Raw genomic sequence first — 15667 nt, 5'->3', positions numbered from 1 at the left:
GTGTGTGTTAGACTTGTAGTCAAGACCGCCTAAACCGAGACCAAGACACTACCAAGACCAGAGGGTATCAAGACCGAGACCAAGACGAGACCAAGGCCAAGACAGACTGAGTCAAGACCAAGACAAAGTCGAGACGAGACCGAGACCAAAAAAAAAAAAAAAACAGCTAGTGAGCTAGTGTTACACCATAACTTGCATCAATTGAATAAGAGCAGCATACTGGGGTAAGAGGTTCAGTCCCAGGTTAAATTAAATTAAAGAAGGTATTATTTCAACTACAGACAGAACAATGCAGAGACAGACCATGTCATGAATGTGTGTGACTGTGAGCTCACTAACTGTAAATGTTTTCGTAGACTGGGTGAGATAAACTATGTATAGCAATTGCATGACAGCTGTTACTGCACTATTAGAGGATTGAGACTCCTTTGTCTGCTGTTGAGGACTGATATTACTGACTGACTGGTACTAACTGGTCCAAAAGTCATCTGATAAAACAGCTAACACCTCCAGCAGCTATGGGAAATATGTATAAGGCGAAATAATTTAATGTTGCATTATCGAATGTTATGTTTTGTATCATGGACATATTTGTTGCAAATCTCCTGACCACTATGTCGACCTGAGACCGCAAGACCAAGACAATGAGACCAAGACAAGACCGAGGGATCCGAGACCAAGACAAGACCAAGACCAAAGACGGTCGAGACTGTGACAAGACCGAGACCACGTAAAAGTGACCAAGTGACCAAGACCGGTCTCGAGACATCCAACTCTAATGTGTGAGTGTGTGTGTCTGTGTGTGTGTGCGTCTGTGTGTGTGTGTGTATGTGTGTGTGTGTGTATGTGTGTGCGTCTGTGTGTGTGTGTGTATGTGTGTGTGTGTGTGTGTGTATGTGTGTGTGTCTGTGTGTGTGTGCGTCTGTGTGTGTGTGTGTATGTGTGTGTGTGTGTATGTGTGTGTGTCTGTGTGTGTCTGTGTGTGTGTGCGTCTGTGTGTGTGTGCGTCTGTGTGTGTGTGTGTGTGTGTCTGTGTGTGTGTGTGTGTGTGTGTCTTCCAAAGCAAGCAGATTACGGCCCATTGTATCGAGCTGTGTGTCTGCGAGTGAACCCACATTCATGTGCCAAATAAACAAGAAGCCTAAATAAACAAACAAAGACATTAAATTGCACTAATGAGCAATGCAACCAATCATAGGATGGCAGTGTGTGTGTGTGCTGGTACTTTACCTTAAGGACTCCTGTGCTTGTTTGCTTTATGTGCTGTCTGTCTGTCTGTCTGTGTGAGTGTGTGTGTGTAAACCACAGACTGTACTTTTTGGTATTTCAACACTTTGCCCTGTGTGTGTGTGTGTGTGTGTGTGTGTGCATGCCACTGGATGTGAAAGTTGTGTTTGTGGAATCTGAAAGTGAGCAAAAGTGACGAGAGGGGGAAGAAAAACTATTATGTGTGTGTGTGTGTGTGTGTGTGTGTGTGTGTGTGTGTGTGTAATATGACTAATATGTAAAATGGGCGTCTGCGTGACTCGCATCCTCGTTTTCCGCGCTGTTGCAATCTCTCATGTGCCTTTGAATGTTTACTCACCACTCCATGGTACCGTTAAAACAACAAAACAACAACAAAACATCTGTATGTCTGTCTGTCTACGAGACTTAAGTGTGTGTGTGTGTGTGTGTGTGTGTGTGTGTGTGTGAAAAACACAAGTAATGTGTGGATACATGTGTGTTTGCATTTGTTTGCATTTAGATGTTCCAGTAAAACAACACAAATCTGAAACGGAATTTTCCCACACACACACACACACTTCCTAGGCCACAGGCCACAGACCAAACAGTTATATGTCAAGTTGTCATGACAATATCATGCCAAACACCTTCCATTTCTTTCTTGGCTAATGTCAAGTCATCATGACAGAGACACCCTCAAATAATGTCATCTTGGCTAATGTCAAGTTGTTGTAATGATGACACCCAAACAATGTCAACTTGAAATTCCAAAAACCGAATGACACATTATAACAACAGTCATAAACATGAATAATGTGCAACCCAAAGCGCTCCAGACAAGACACATAACAAAAAGACAAAATATGCTGGGTGGAGCGGCGTAGTCGCCAGCGTACCCATGACATCAAGACATGACAAATACATTTAAAAAATAACAAATACAAAAAATGCTGGACGGAGCGGCGTAGTCGTCAGCGTACCCGTGACACCAAGACATACAAGACAGACAACAAAACAAATTAAAAAAAATATATATATATATATTTAAAAAGTGGGAAAAGTGATGTTAAAATTAGTCCAATTTCCAAACCAGCTGAAAAATGTCCAAGGGCAATGATGATCCGTGAAAACTGCGCACAGAGCTGTCTTCACATGCAACGCCAACAAAGTTCTTTAGCAACTGACCAACCCGGTGAATTCACTGGCAGTCTAACGTTGTAGACTGCAGTCTGGAGATCACTGGAAGCACAGTCTGAAGTAGTGGGCGGTCATGTAGATGGACTTTTAACAGCGACCGTTTGTTGCTCCGTGAGATTGTAGCTCTTCACCGTTAACTTTAGTCTGCAGTTGGCATGGCAGCTCGCAGGTCAGCAACAGCTCGGCGGCCACGGCAGATCTTTCGCAGAGTAGCCTAGATCCAGCTGTCCCGAGAGATCCCCTCGACCAGACAGTGAAGTGCAGCACCGCTCACGGATGGATGGAAGGATGTCCGATGCCCAGCTAGGGCAAAAGCTAGCCATAGCAAGCTCCCAACGTCAACGACATCAGCTGACTTAGAAGCAGTAAAAAGGACTAAGAATAACACGAAAACTATATAAAAAAATAACGTCAAAAAATAGGGAAAACATTTGACTAGACAAACCAATACAAAAAATAAACATGACATTACATAAAATTACGAACATTACATAAAAACAAACAAAAACATGACGCCAGACGGAGCGGCGTGTCTCGCCAGCGTCCCCGTAACCTAGCAATCATTGTGTAATGAACAAGTGTAGTGTATAGAACACACAAGTGTAGTGTAGTGAACACACAAGTGTAGTGTAATGAACACACAAGTGTAGTGTAGTGAACACACAAGTGTAGTGTACTGAACACACAAGTGTACTGAACACACAAGTGTAGTGTAGTGAACACACAAGTGTAGTGAAATGAACACACGAACACCCAAGTGTAGTGAAATAAACACACAAGAGTAATGAACACACACAAGTGTAGTGTAGTGAACACACAAGTGTAGGGAACACACAAGTGTAGTGTAAATAACACACAAGTGTAGTGTAGTGAACACACAAGTGTAGTGTAGTGAACACACAAGTGTAGGGAACACACAAGTGTAGTGAAATTAACACACAAGTGTAGTGTAATGAAAACACAAGTGTAGTGAACACAAGTGTAGTGTAGTGAACACACAAGTGTAGTGATGATTTAGATCTTCTAGTAAAACAACACAAATCTGAAACGGAATATTCCCCTTCCTAGAAGATAAGTCAGGCCAAACACAGTTATATGTCAAGTTGTCATGACAATATCATGCCAAACTTGTTTAACTAACCCAACTCCACACGTCATTCTCTGTTTACAGTAGATTACATTACGCGTCATTTCACTCAGTGGCTACACGCACAGCACGTGAATCTGCAAGAGACCAGTGGGGTATACTACGAATCTCGATTAGTGGGTTAGCGAGGTATGTTGCGCTCAATGCCAGGCAGTGCCGGTTCAGACCTCCATGGGGCCCTAAGCAAAATCCTGCTAAGGGGCCCTCCAACCTGAACTCTGAGGGCCAAATTGTAACCATTTATTTGACAGTCACATCTGACACCTCAGTGCTCCCAATACAATCATCCCACCCCATTTAGGATTTCTACGGAAATTACCAAATATAGTGTTTTTCCCCTTAAAGGACCAGGAGAAAGAAAAATAATTGTGTGTGAATCACCTTCACAGCTATAAATGCCCAGTTTTAGGTTCTGGGCTGCTTGCTTTTTATGCTTGCTGTACATATCCGATTACAAAAAATAACTGCAGTTTTTTTCAAAGTACAGTTCAGTTATACTACAGGTAGGCTATAGTGCAGTAGCCTAGTATTTTCATGTCCAAAATACTGCATTTCTGCAGTAAAATACAGTACTATATGCACTACAATGCCGTTTTGTTGTGTCCAAAATACATTTCCTGCATAAGAACTGCAAATATTTCCTCCAAAGCTGCAGTTTTGATACTCAGAAATCTGCAGTTTGACACTTGAAGTAAGCTAATGTAGCCTGGTTGCTTGTACTGTAGCCTACTGGCTGAGGCTGACTGTTCTTCACCTGTGTCAGTAGGCTACTTGCCAAAGACATAGGATAGGCTACTGAGCTGGCTCCCCCTGATTCCCTTCAATATTTTTTCAAACATAGACTATTTTAAATAATCATTTTAATACTTCATGTAGGCCTAATTTACGTTGAGCATCTATTGTCCAGTATGCACAGCAAATCAATACATTAGGCTACTTTCCATTTGGCATAGGCTGCGTTCAGTTGTAGGCTATCTATCTAAACCAACTAAAGCTTGATTTAAATTGAAATTATTGTAAAACGATTTACTTCTTTTAAAAATGTATTGGAAGAGTGAAATCACCGATTAGTTTCGACGGGTCCTGTGTTTCTGCTGAAAAACCGCTAGTTTCATGCCCAGCTGCACATTATTATGAACGCATTTAAAGACGTGGTTATATATAAATGTAGCCAGTCGCCGCATTTAAAAAACGGAATATGCGATTATATTTCACAACTTTGCGATGTACTGTGACTGGGAAAGGCTGGCAAGCAAGCCGCAGACAGATCAGGGGATTCACTGCCCTGTATAGGCCTAAGCTAGGACAGCAACACGCGCTGGAGAGATATAGGCTACTGTATGCTGACATCAAACTATGGAACGAACACAAGTTTACCCGACTGTAGTTCCCGCTGTTCATTCTCGTGAAGTTTCTTCTTCCATTTCTCATGCCCTGAATGGTAATTCGGTTTCATGTTCATCTTCTTAATGTAGCCTATGAGACACTGTCGCTATAACTGTATACCTGTAGCTTGACTGACTGAAGGGGAGACGGGGGAGGGGCCTTCATTTACTTGTGGGGCCCTACGCAACTTGCGTAGTGTGCGTATAGGGAGAACCGGCCCTGAAGCCAGGGTATACTGTGACACGAAAGTGGATCTGTTTTAGTGTCGCTATATCACCATGGTATCTTATGCTGTCAACCAAACCTGGTCGGGAGGAGGTTATGTGCTAAGTTATAGCTCAAATCGTGTAATCTACCCCCCACTGACCAATCAATTGTCTTAAAAACTGCGGAAGTAATTGTTTTTCAATATAGGCGGTCTTGTGCGTCTCCACATTTCACGATTGGCCAACGTCATCCCAACACCGAGAACGCGCACAGATCTGAGCTGAAAGCCTAGTTTGACAAATATATCACATAACTGCAATCGTAGTATCACTTAACGTATACCCCCGAGTCAAGGCTTTGTGAAACCTCGATATGTCTACATAGCCTAGATATGTCTAACGTGCTTACCACAGCTTGCTAATGGTGGTAGTTCACTGTGATAAACATTAAAATTATAGCCTGACAAGCCAGACTAGGCAATAACATATTTGCTGCCGCTAGGGTGCGTCTAGATTTCTAGGCCAGGGATTCCCAAACTGTGGTACGCGTGATGAAAAGGGATGAAAAGGGCGGAAAGGAGTTAAAAATGATTCATTAATTAATAATCTAATTAATTCATAAATAATACATAATTTCGAATCGGGTTATAATGATATGGAAACGTGAAATGAAAGGAAATCATTTGTAAACTCAAAGAAGCAAGAGAAACAGAGCAGGACACAGGTAACGATGGGATGGGATGGGGGGCAGAATGATGGAGGTGGAGCGCAGGAGGATAAAAGAAAGAACGAGACAGAAAAGACTGCACGAAGAAAACGAAAGTATGATGAGGTATAGTCCTAGGCTTCACGTGGATCGGCAGACAGACTGCCCAAAGCCACAGTGCGTGGTTTGCAGTGAGGTGCTACAGTATCTATTCTAATCATTCTAATGTGGTTCTCCACACTTTTTATTTTAGCGTGAGAGCTCATAGACCAGTTGCACATTTTGATTTTGCTATCATGTAGGGCAGCCATCACCAAATGGCGGACCGCGGTCCGAGTCCGGACCGTGACGTGATCCTATCAGGACCCAGACCATAATAGCCTAATTTAGATTTTCACGTAAGATTTTAAAGCTGCGCTAAATGTTTCGTTGGTTAGGATAACAGCATTTACTTCAGGAGCTTCAGGAACCATCATTTCGCTTGCTGCTACTCAGCCAGTGAAATCTGTGAAGTCGAGTCAGTGAATAAAGTAGCCTACTATGGAGAAGAGACTGATAGCCTGAAACGAGCGAGGAGAGGAGACGGGACGGGAAACAATCAGATGGATATCTAAGTTAACGATAAGTAGCCTAAGTTATTTTCAAATCATCGATTGCTCAAAGAGGAGAAAGCTAGACAGCGAGAACAGAGCTTTATATAACGATACGGGGGCAATAGGCCTACCACGCAAAACTGTCACGTCCGTAACGCCAACTAAATATGGATGACGAGGCTGAAGTTAGCACCACTTTCGTTTCCGCGGGGGAAGACCACTTTAAGATCGCGGGGGAGTTAAGTTTCCGTTCCACCTTAAATAATGCAATTTTCTACCTCGTCCACAAGGGGCCAGTGTTGACCGCAAATCCGCGATAACACAGGCATGTGCCTGTTGCAGATGAACAGGCATTGTTCACAGACGTTCAAAAGCCTGTATGTCTTTTTTCTGTTGACTCCACTGCCGAATGTTTTGAGAAATGTTGCCTTTTGTGTTCTATTAAATAATTTGGTAAGTTAGAGGGGGGGTGGGGGGGGGGGGGGGTTATGTAGAGGGTGGCAGATTATGTAGTTTTTTCTTTATTTTCTGTGCTGGATCTTTTGATACATGTTGTGTTATGATTTCTATTAAATCATTTTGTTCATTTTACACTGGGGGGGGTATGTAGTTGGTAGCAGATTTTGAAGTTTTTCTACAGTAAATGTATTCCCTACGGCCTACATGTCATTTTGCATCGGATTTTTCAACACATTCTAAAACTACACTCTCTCCCCTTTCCAATGCCACCCCACTTGTGAAATTCTATGGTGGAAAATGGGATATTTAGCCCCTCTGAAAATATAATATGTATTTGTGAAATTGCAGAATTTCAACACTTGAACAGGGACAGATAGCCCATGAAGGATTTTGCAAGGGATGTTTCACCACATTCTGAAACTACACCTCCTCCCCTTTCCAATGACACCACACTTGTGAAATTCTATGGTGGAAAATTGCATATTTTGCCCCTCTGAAAATACAGTATATATTTTGTGAAATTGCAGAATTTCAACACTTGAACAGGGACAGATAGCCCATGAAGGATTTTGCAAGGGATGTTTCACCACATTCTGAAACTACACCTCCTCCCCTTTCCAATGACACCCCACTTGTGAAATTTTATGGTGGAAAATGGGATATTTAGCCCCTCTGAAAATATAATATGTATTTGTGAAATTGCAGAATTTCAGCACTTGAACAGGGACAGATATCCCATGAAGGATTTTGCAAGGGATCTTTCACCACATTCTGAAACTACACTTCCTCCTCTTTCCAATGACACCCCACTTGTGAAATTCTATGGTGGAAAATTACATATTTTGCCCCTCTGAAAATACAGTATATATTTGTGGAAATTGCAGATTTTCAGCACTTGAACAGCCATACTCATCTCAGGAAGGATTTTGCAAGGGATGTTTCACCACATTCTGAAACTACACCCTCTCCTCTTTCCAATGACACCCCCTATATGAAATTCTATCGTTAAAAATGGCCCTTGAAAATAAAATGTATTTGAGAAATTTATTATTTTCAGCACTAGATTTGGTCTAGACTTCCCATTTGTCATGGGAAATTTATTTTGGCCTATTTGTCTGATTATACATTTTCAGCACTACATTTGGTCCCTATCACTTAAAAGTAATTTGCCACATTTCTGTCATTTTTGGGGCCATTAGTGTTTCTACCTTGTCTTATTGGGGGGCAAGCATTGAAGCTGCGTAGTAGGGACCCTATAGGGCTAGTAGGATTTGTTATTATGCTTCTTTCTAGTGCCATGGGAGTCCATGGCAGCACATACAAATGTACATAGTAAAATGCTCAAACTTTGCACACTTATTCTATTCAGGCCACTTATTCACTTCAGGCCACTTTTCACACCTATATGTATCTCCACAATTGGAGATACATATAGGAAGAAACCTTGAGTGGATACAAGACTCCTAGGGTCAGTTACAGGGCAGTAAGGTCTGTACTGTATACATAATAAATGAATAGGTTAGTTAGGTGTACAGAATAGAACACAACAACCTGAGGTATGTTACAAAGAGTTAAAATGGTTACATAACCAGTACGATGTATGCATGAATCCTATTTAGTGTCAGGAAATTCAAATAGTCCAATGTAGGGCATGTATTGTCGATAGGGATTAGGAATTGTCATATGTCATGACTGGGTAGCTAGGCTGCACGGGCCAGGAATCCAGACAAGGGGACTGCAATAGGCAATGGTAAGTGTTACGGCCAGCTCGTTCCCAGACCGAAACATAAAGAGGGACACGGACAAGGTTCAAACCAAATATATTAATTTATTAAAGTAAAGCACAAGGTTACTGTAAAGACAGCTTCTATAAACCTTACAAAAGCCGTCCTTACCGCACCCGGAACTTCACACGCCCCTACTCAACCTAAATAGCTAAGTATCTGTCTAGGGATGACTAAACTAAGGTGTAGTGTATTGACGTGAAAAATGGTATATGTATGAGTCTAGTGGTGTATGCAGCCAGGGAGAAAACAGCGTGAGGCTTACCTGTCGGGGCCGGCCCTGTCTTAGCCCGATGGCGGCCAGCACAAACAGTCGTAGGTTAGTTCACGGAAGCTGTGAAAACAGCCTCTACTGGATGATAATCGGTATGGATTTAAACTACGCGCTTCAGCGATGGAGCCCCACAAGCGTCCTCTCGCGTCGGTCGACGTTGGTGTTGTGTCAGAGAGCGAGCAAGCCCCCATGCATCTGCTTATCTTCTCTCACAGAAAAAACAGGTGCATGCCAACACACTGCCCCCTGGCACATGGGATGTGGAAGTGTTTTGTGTCGTGTCTACTCTACAGCACTAGACCATTTCCTAACATCCTTCCCCCCCTCAAAAGGAAAAAAAAAACACCACCACCATGCAGGCTACACCCTTCAACTTCTCTAATTTTACACTTTTTATGAAATTTACTTTTTATGTTTTTTTTTTTCCCATTTCAAATTTTCTCTAAAAATCACTGATACCATGCCGACAGATCTGTTTGAACGGTCAAAGGCAACCAACAAAAATAAACCCTATACCAGATATTCCCCACACACTCAGGTGTCATCTCTTGGATGCAGCCTCGACAGTGCATCCGCCACCACATTGCAACGGCCAGCCACGTGTTTCACTACCAGGCTATACGGTTGGAGCACCAGACTCCACCGGAACACTCTCTGGTTTGCAGTCTTGAATTTGGCCAGAAAGGTAAGCGGATTATGGTCTGTGTAGACCACCACATCCCCACTGGAACTGGACAGATATATTTCAAAATGCTGCACGGCTAGCACTAAAGCCAGTGCCTCCTTCTCAACAGTTGAATAAGCCTTTTGATGTTTATTTAGCTTCCTGGAAAAGTATGTCACGGGCTTGTCTAACCCGGCTGCGTCAGCTTGCAGTAGCACTGCTCCGACGCCGACATCACATGCATCGACTGCCAGTTTAAACAGTGCCCCAAAATCCGGCGCTGCCAATACGGGTTCACAAGCCAAAATGGCCTTGATCTGGTTAAACGCCCTCTCGGCCTCAATAGACCACAGAAACTTCACACCCTTCCTCAGAAGGTTCGTCAGCGGTTCTGCAACGGTGGCAAAATTAGGGACAAACCGACGGTAAAACCCACACACCCCCAGAACCTGCATGACCTCACGCCGCAACGTCGGAACAGGCAGATCAAGGATGACTTTGACTTTAGCCTCCCTAGGCAACACTTTCCCCCCTCCAACCAGGTGGCCCAGGTAAGTAACTTGCCCTTTCCCAATCTCACACTTTGGGAGGTTAGCTACTAACCCGGCCTCCTCCAAGCGTAGCAAGAGCTGATGCAGATGCTCTAAATGGTCAAGCCATGTTTCACTATGTACCACCACATCGTCTATATACACCACAACATTACTAAGGCCAGCGGTCACTCTCCCCATCAACCTTTGGAACGAGGCAGGAGCGTTCTTCATTCCAAAAGGGAGCACGTTACACACATACAAACCCTCAGGGGTTACAAAGGCTGAGATGTCACGAGCCCTGGCAGACAACGGAACCTGCCAATACCCTTTCAGTAGATCCAGTTTCGAAACGAACTTGGCTTGACCTATACGGTCAATACAATCCTCCAAGCGAGGAATTGGGAATGCACCGGTCCGCGTGACTTGGTTGACTTTACGATAGTCTATGCACAATCGCAAGGACTGATCAGGCTTTGGGACCAAAACGACTGGAGAACTCCAGTCACTTTGCCCCGGCTCCACAGCACCAATACTTTGCATGTAAGCCAACTCTTCCCTCACACTGGATAGCTTGGTAGGCGACAGCCTATAAGGATGTTGCTTTATGGGGTCTGCCCCACCAACATCAACATCATGAGACACCAAGTTAGTGAGACCTGGACGATCTCTAAAAACCTGAACAAAATTGTTAAACAGCTTACACACATCTTTCCTTTCCTCAGGAGCCAAATGGACAAGGTTCTCCTCCAGCCTTGCCAGGGCTTCCACATTACAAAGACGGGCAGACACAGGCTCCACACTTGGCATGTCCCCCTCACCCTCAGGTTCGTGTGATGCACAAGCCAACAAAACTGGAACAGAACGGCCACGATATGGCTTCAAGAGATTGATGTGACAAAGCCTGGTCTTCCGACGGCTGTCTGGAGTACTAATCACATAGTTACGGTCACTGACTTTCTTAAGAACACTATATGGACCCACAAATGCTGCACTCAAAGCACCTCCCCTCATGGGCTTGAGGACTAGGACCTGATCGCCTACTGCAAACGCCCATGAAACTTCAATAGACCACGAACCTCATGGCCATAAACTAATTTGAAAGGAGTAAAGCCGGTGGAGTCATTGACAGAGTCACGCAGGGCAAAAAGAAGAAAACCTATGGCATCATCCCAGTCACCAGGGAACTGGACACAATACGCCCACATCATCGACTTCAGGGTCTGATGACAGCGTTCAATAGGCCCCTGTGACTGAGGATGGTATGCTGAGGACACAATCTGAGCTATCCCCAGCTCCAACATGGCTTGTTGAAAGACACCCGAGGTAAAGTTTGAGCCACGATCTGATTGAACCTCACTCGGTAAACCAAAACGTGAAAAAAATTGCAGCAATGCATTTACGACTGGTCGTGTTTTAATATTACGTAGAGGCACTGCCTCCGGAAACCGTGTAGTCACGTCCATGATGGTGAGGAGATACTCATTCCCCCTCTTAGTCTTAGGCAATGGGCCCACACAATCAATCTGCATACGTGAGAAAGGCTCAGCCACCACAGGTGGAGGGTGGAGAGGGGCAGCAGGAACTCTCTCACTCGGCTTACCAGCCACCTGACACGTGTGACAGGACCGAACAAACTTCACCACATCTTTATGTAGTCCTGGCCAATAAAAATGTTTCAAGACCTTTGCATGCGTCTTACGGATTCCTAAGTGTCCAGACATAACAGCCTCATGAGCCAAACGCAACACTTCGCCACGGAAACAAGGGGGGAGCACTACTTGTTCAATCACTGCCCAGTCTTCAGTAGCGGGTCGCTCAGGTGGCCTCCACTTCCGCATGAGCACCCCGTTTTGGAGGAAATAACCCTCTGCCATTATCCTACTCTCCTCAAAGTCTGCAGCAGTCTCTCTGAGACTCAACAGCTCTCCATCTTTTTCCTGCGCATCTATGAGAGCAGCAGGGCTGAACTCACAGCTCAATGGCACGTCCCCAGCAGGCATCAAAGGGGGCGCCTCAACGACCTCAGCTACCTTCTTTGCTTGGCTTAACATAGACCGGGTTACTGCACAGGCGGGGAAAATGTTAGGGAACTGAGCCTCAAGTGTCTCAAGCTCAGGACTATCACAGGGCTCAGAACAGACTACAGGAGCCACTCGACTCCCCGCTATATCATTCCCCAATAAGAGACTGATCCCTTTAACAGGCAACGCAGGCATCACTCCAACCGTGACCAGGCCAGTGACCAAATTTGACTTCAAGAACACCTTATGAAGCGGCACCGCTCCATATTTCCCACCTACACCTTCCACTAACATGGAAGTCTCGAGGGAAGTATCCTCTGGCAGATCTAGCACCCCAGCGAGCAGAAGCGACTGAGCTGCCCCTGTGTCCCTCAGGACGCTTACAGGCATCTCTGGCTCCCCCTCAGCCACAGACACCAAGCCTTCTGACACAAAACCCTTAAAGAGAGGATCAGCATCTGGCAACCCCTGCTTTTCAGCCGGTAGGACCAACCCAACTGTTTTGGTGTCCCTGTTATCAGACAGCCCCCTCCTCTGCAACTCAGGGCACCGTGCTTTTATATGCCCGAACTTATGGCAAAAATGGCACTTAATGTCATCAAAGCGCTGATAACCTTTTACCTGTCCAGCCCTAGGCTGGCCTCTGAAGGAACCAACATCATTGGCGCGCTTACTTGGCTCTGCTATCAGCTAGTTCCGCCGCCTTTGCTACAGTCCGCACCAGTTGGTCATTAAGGTGCACTTCAAGATGACGTGGAACACTAGCTTTAAACTGTTCTAACAGCATTAGCTGCCTTAAGTCGTCAAAAGTATATGCTTCACTGGCACGGAGCCATTTGTCAAACAGCAGCTCTTGTTGGCGGGCTAGTTCGCCATAGGTTTGTCTAGGCTTCAACTTATCTGTGCGAAACTGTTGTCTATAGGCTTCTGGTACCAGCTCAAAAGCCCTCAAGACAGCCTTTTTCACAGCATCATACTCGGTTGCTTCGACAGCACTAAGCGCAATATAAGCCTCTTGGGCCTTGCCAGTGAATTCCCTCCTAACTAAAGTGACCCACTCTTCTCTAGGCCAATCTCTTTCAGTGGCTACACGCTCAAAAGCATCAAAAAACACATCTGCTTGCTCAGGGTAGAACCTCGGCATTAACGCAAAGCATTTATTAAGATCAAACCTGGATTCATGACTCCGCTGCCGCTGATTGTCTTGCTGTTTTATTTTTTCTCTTTCCAGCTCAATCCTCGCCAACTCTGTTGCTGCCTCTTTATCACACTGGAGCATTTCCAATTCCTTCGCTTTTCTTACTAAATCACGTTCCTTCACTTGCTCTTGTTTAGCCATTTCGGCTTCTAAATCCGCTACGCCAAGACATGGCAACAACAAATTAACCAACTCAATCTTCTTGGCACTATCAGGAACCTCTATTTCCCAAAACGCTGCCAGATTGAGAAGATTAGGCTTTGTGAGCCGAACAAGACGTGCTCGAGTAACATCTTGAGCCATGAACTCTTCCGCATCAAAATCAGGCATCCTTAAATGACACAATATTCCCACACAGAGAAATACACAAACCGTAGCATTTAATCAGCTGAAATACAAGTAGCCCGTCGCATGACCCAAGTCTGGTTTCGGTACGAGAAAGCATTGCCAAGATATGAGCTCATTTCCTGTAACTTTAGTACCTCCTAGTGGTCCAAGGTCACCAAATATATTGTGTGTCCTCGGGATGGGGTCCTAAGTCCATATACCAAGTTTTGTTTCGGTACGCGAAAGCATTGCTGATATATGAGCCTACATCCTTGATTATAGCGCCCCCACAGTGGTAAAAAGACTCCACATTTATTGTGTGTTCTTAGGATGGGAAAACATATAAACACAGTGGGTGCCTTGCAGCTTCGATGCTTAGCCCCCAATAATAGGAAAATGTACAAACACAATGGGTGCCTACACTGCTTGGTCCGGAATAATAGGAAAGCGTAAATATACAATTGGGCTTTGCTACTGGCCCCCAATAAGAAAAGGTAGAAACAGTAATGATACTTCGCAGCTTCACTGCTTGGCCCCCAAAATGACCGAAATGTGCCAAATGACTTGAGTGAAAGGGAGAAAATGTAGTGTTGAAAGCCACAATCAGAATAATAGCTTGAGGATTTTGAAATTAAAAAAGCCTATTTTCTTGCATGGAATTGCTCATGAAGGAAGTCATTGGAAGAGGACACACTCAACTATTCATATACGGTGGAATTGTTTGCAACAAATCAGTCTTGACCAATAGGGACAAATTTAAGTGTATAAAAACTGCAATGAAAGAAATAGGCCATAGGAGTTCTAATCGAAAACAAAGCCATTTTATGCGATGGGGGTTTCACATGGGGGGTTGTCATTGGAAAGAAGAGCGAGTGTAGTTTTGGAATGTGTTGAAACAGCCGATGCAAAGGACATTATGGGATGTGTGTAGCTGTTCAAGTGCAGAAATTCTGCAATTTCACAAATACATATTATATGTTCTAAGGGGTGGAAAGGTCACATTTCCAGGATAGAATTTCACAAGTGGGGTGTCATTGGAAAGAGGAGAGAGTGCAGTTTCAGAATGTGGTGAAAGATCCCTTGCAAAATCCTTCATGGGCTATCTGTCCCTGTTCAAGTGTTGAAATCTGCAATTTCACAAATACATATTATATTTTCAGTGGGGCTAAATATCCCATTTTCCACCATAGAATTTCACAAGTGGGGTGTCATTGGAAAGGGGAGATAGTGTAGTTTCAGAATGTGGTGAAACATCCCTTGCAAAATCCTTCATGGGATATCTGTCCCTGTTCAAGTGTTGAAATTCTGCAATTTAACAAAATATATACTGTATTTTCAGAGGGGCTAAATATGCAATTTTCCACCATAGAATTTCACAAGTGGGGTGTCATTGGAAAGGGGAGATAGTGTAGTTTCAGAATGTGGTGAAAGATCCCTTGCAAAATCCTTCATGGGCTATCTGTCCCTGTTCAAGTGTTGAAATTCTGCAATTTCACAAAATATATACTGTATTTTCAGAGGGGCAAAAGAGGCCATTTTCCACCATAGAATTTCACAAGTGGGGTGGCATTGGAAAGGGGAGGAGGTGTAGTTTCAGAATGTGGTGAAAGATCCCTTGCAAAATCCTTCATGGGCTATCTATCCCTGTTCAAGTGCTGAAATTCTGCAATTTCACAAATACATATTATATTTTCAGAGGGGCTAAATATGCAATTTTCCACCATAGAATTTCACAAGTGGGGTGTCATTTCAGAATGTGGTGGAACATCCCTTGCAAAATCCTTCATGGGCTATCTGTCCCTGTTCAAGTGTTGAAATCTGCAATTTCACAAATACATATTATATTTTCAGAGGGGCTAAATATCCCATTTTCCACCATAGAATTTCACAAGTGGGGTGTCATTGGAAAGGGGAGATAGTGTAGTTTCAGAATGTGGTGAAACAT

At 44.0% G+C, this 15667-nt stretch overlaps 1 protein-coding gene across 3 annotated transcripts in view; it reads right to left on the bottom strand.

The window, feature by feature from the left end:
• LOC143134922 (tumor necrosis factor alpha-induced protein 2-like) overlaps window positions 1-15667 on the bottom strand; it is a 177683-nt gene that overhangs the window by 75312 nt on the left and 86704 nt on the right. The window contains exon 1 of one of the 3 annotated variants that reach the window (XM_076295647.1): window positions 1231-1299. The exons of the other annotated variants lie outside the window; for them this stretch is intronic. The gene's annotated coding sequence lies outside the window, so the exon portion shown is untranslated. Of the gene's footprint in view, window positions 1-1230; window positions 1300-15667 lie in introns of those variants that run through there. 3 annotated transcript variants of the gene reach the window in all.

This window comes from Alosa pseudoharengus, unplaced genomic scaffold (genome assembly GCF_046254945.1).
Source record: "Alosa pseudoharengus isolate Yale_2024_CS ecotype anadromous, Long Island Sound unplaced genomic scaffold, YU_APseudo_1.1 YU_APseudo_1.1_scf_2, whole genome shotgun sequence".
NCBI classification, from domain to species: Eukaryota; Metazoa; Chordata; class Actinopteri; order Clupeiformes; family Clupeidae; genus Alosa; species Alosa pseudoharengus.
This window is presented reverse-complemented; position numbering and strand designations above follow the sequence as displayed.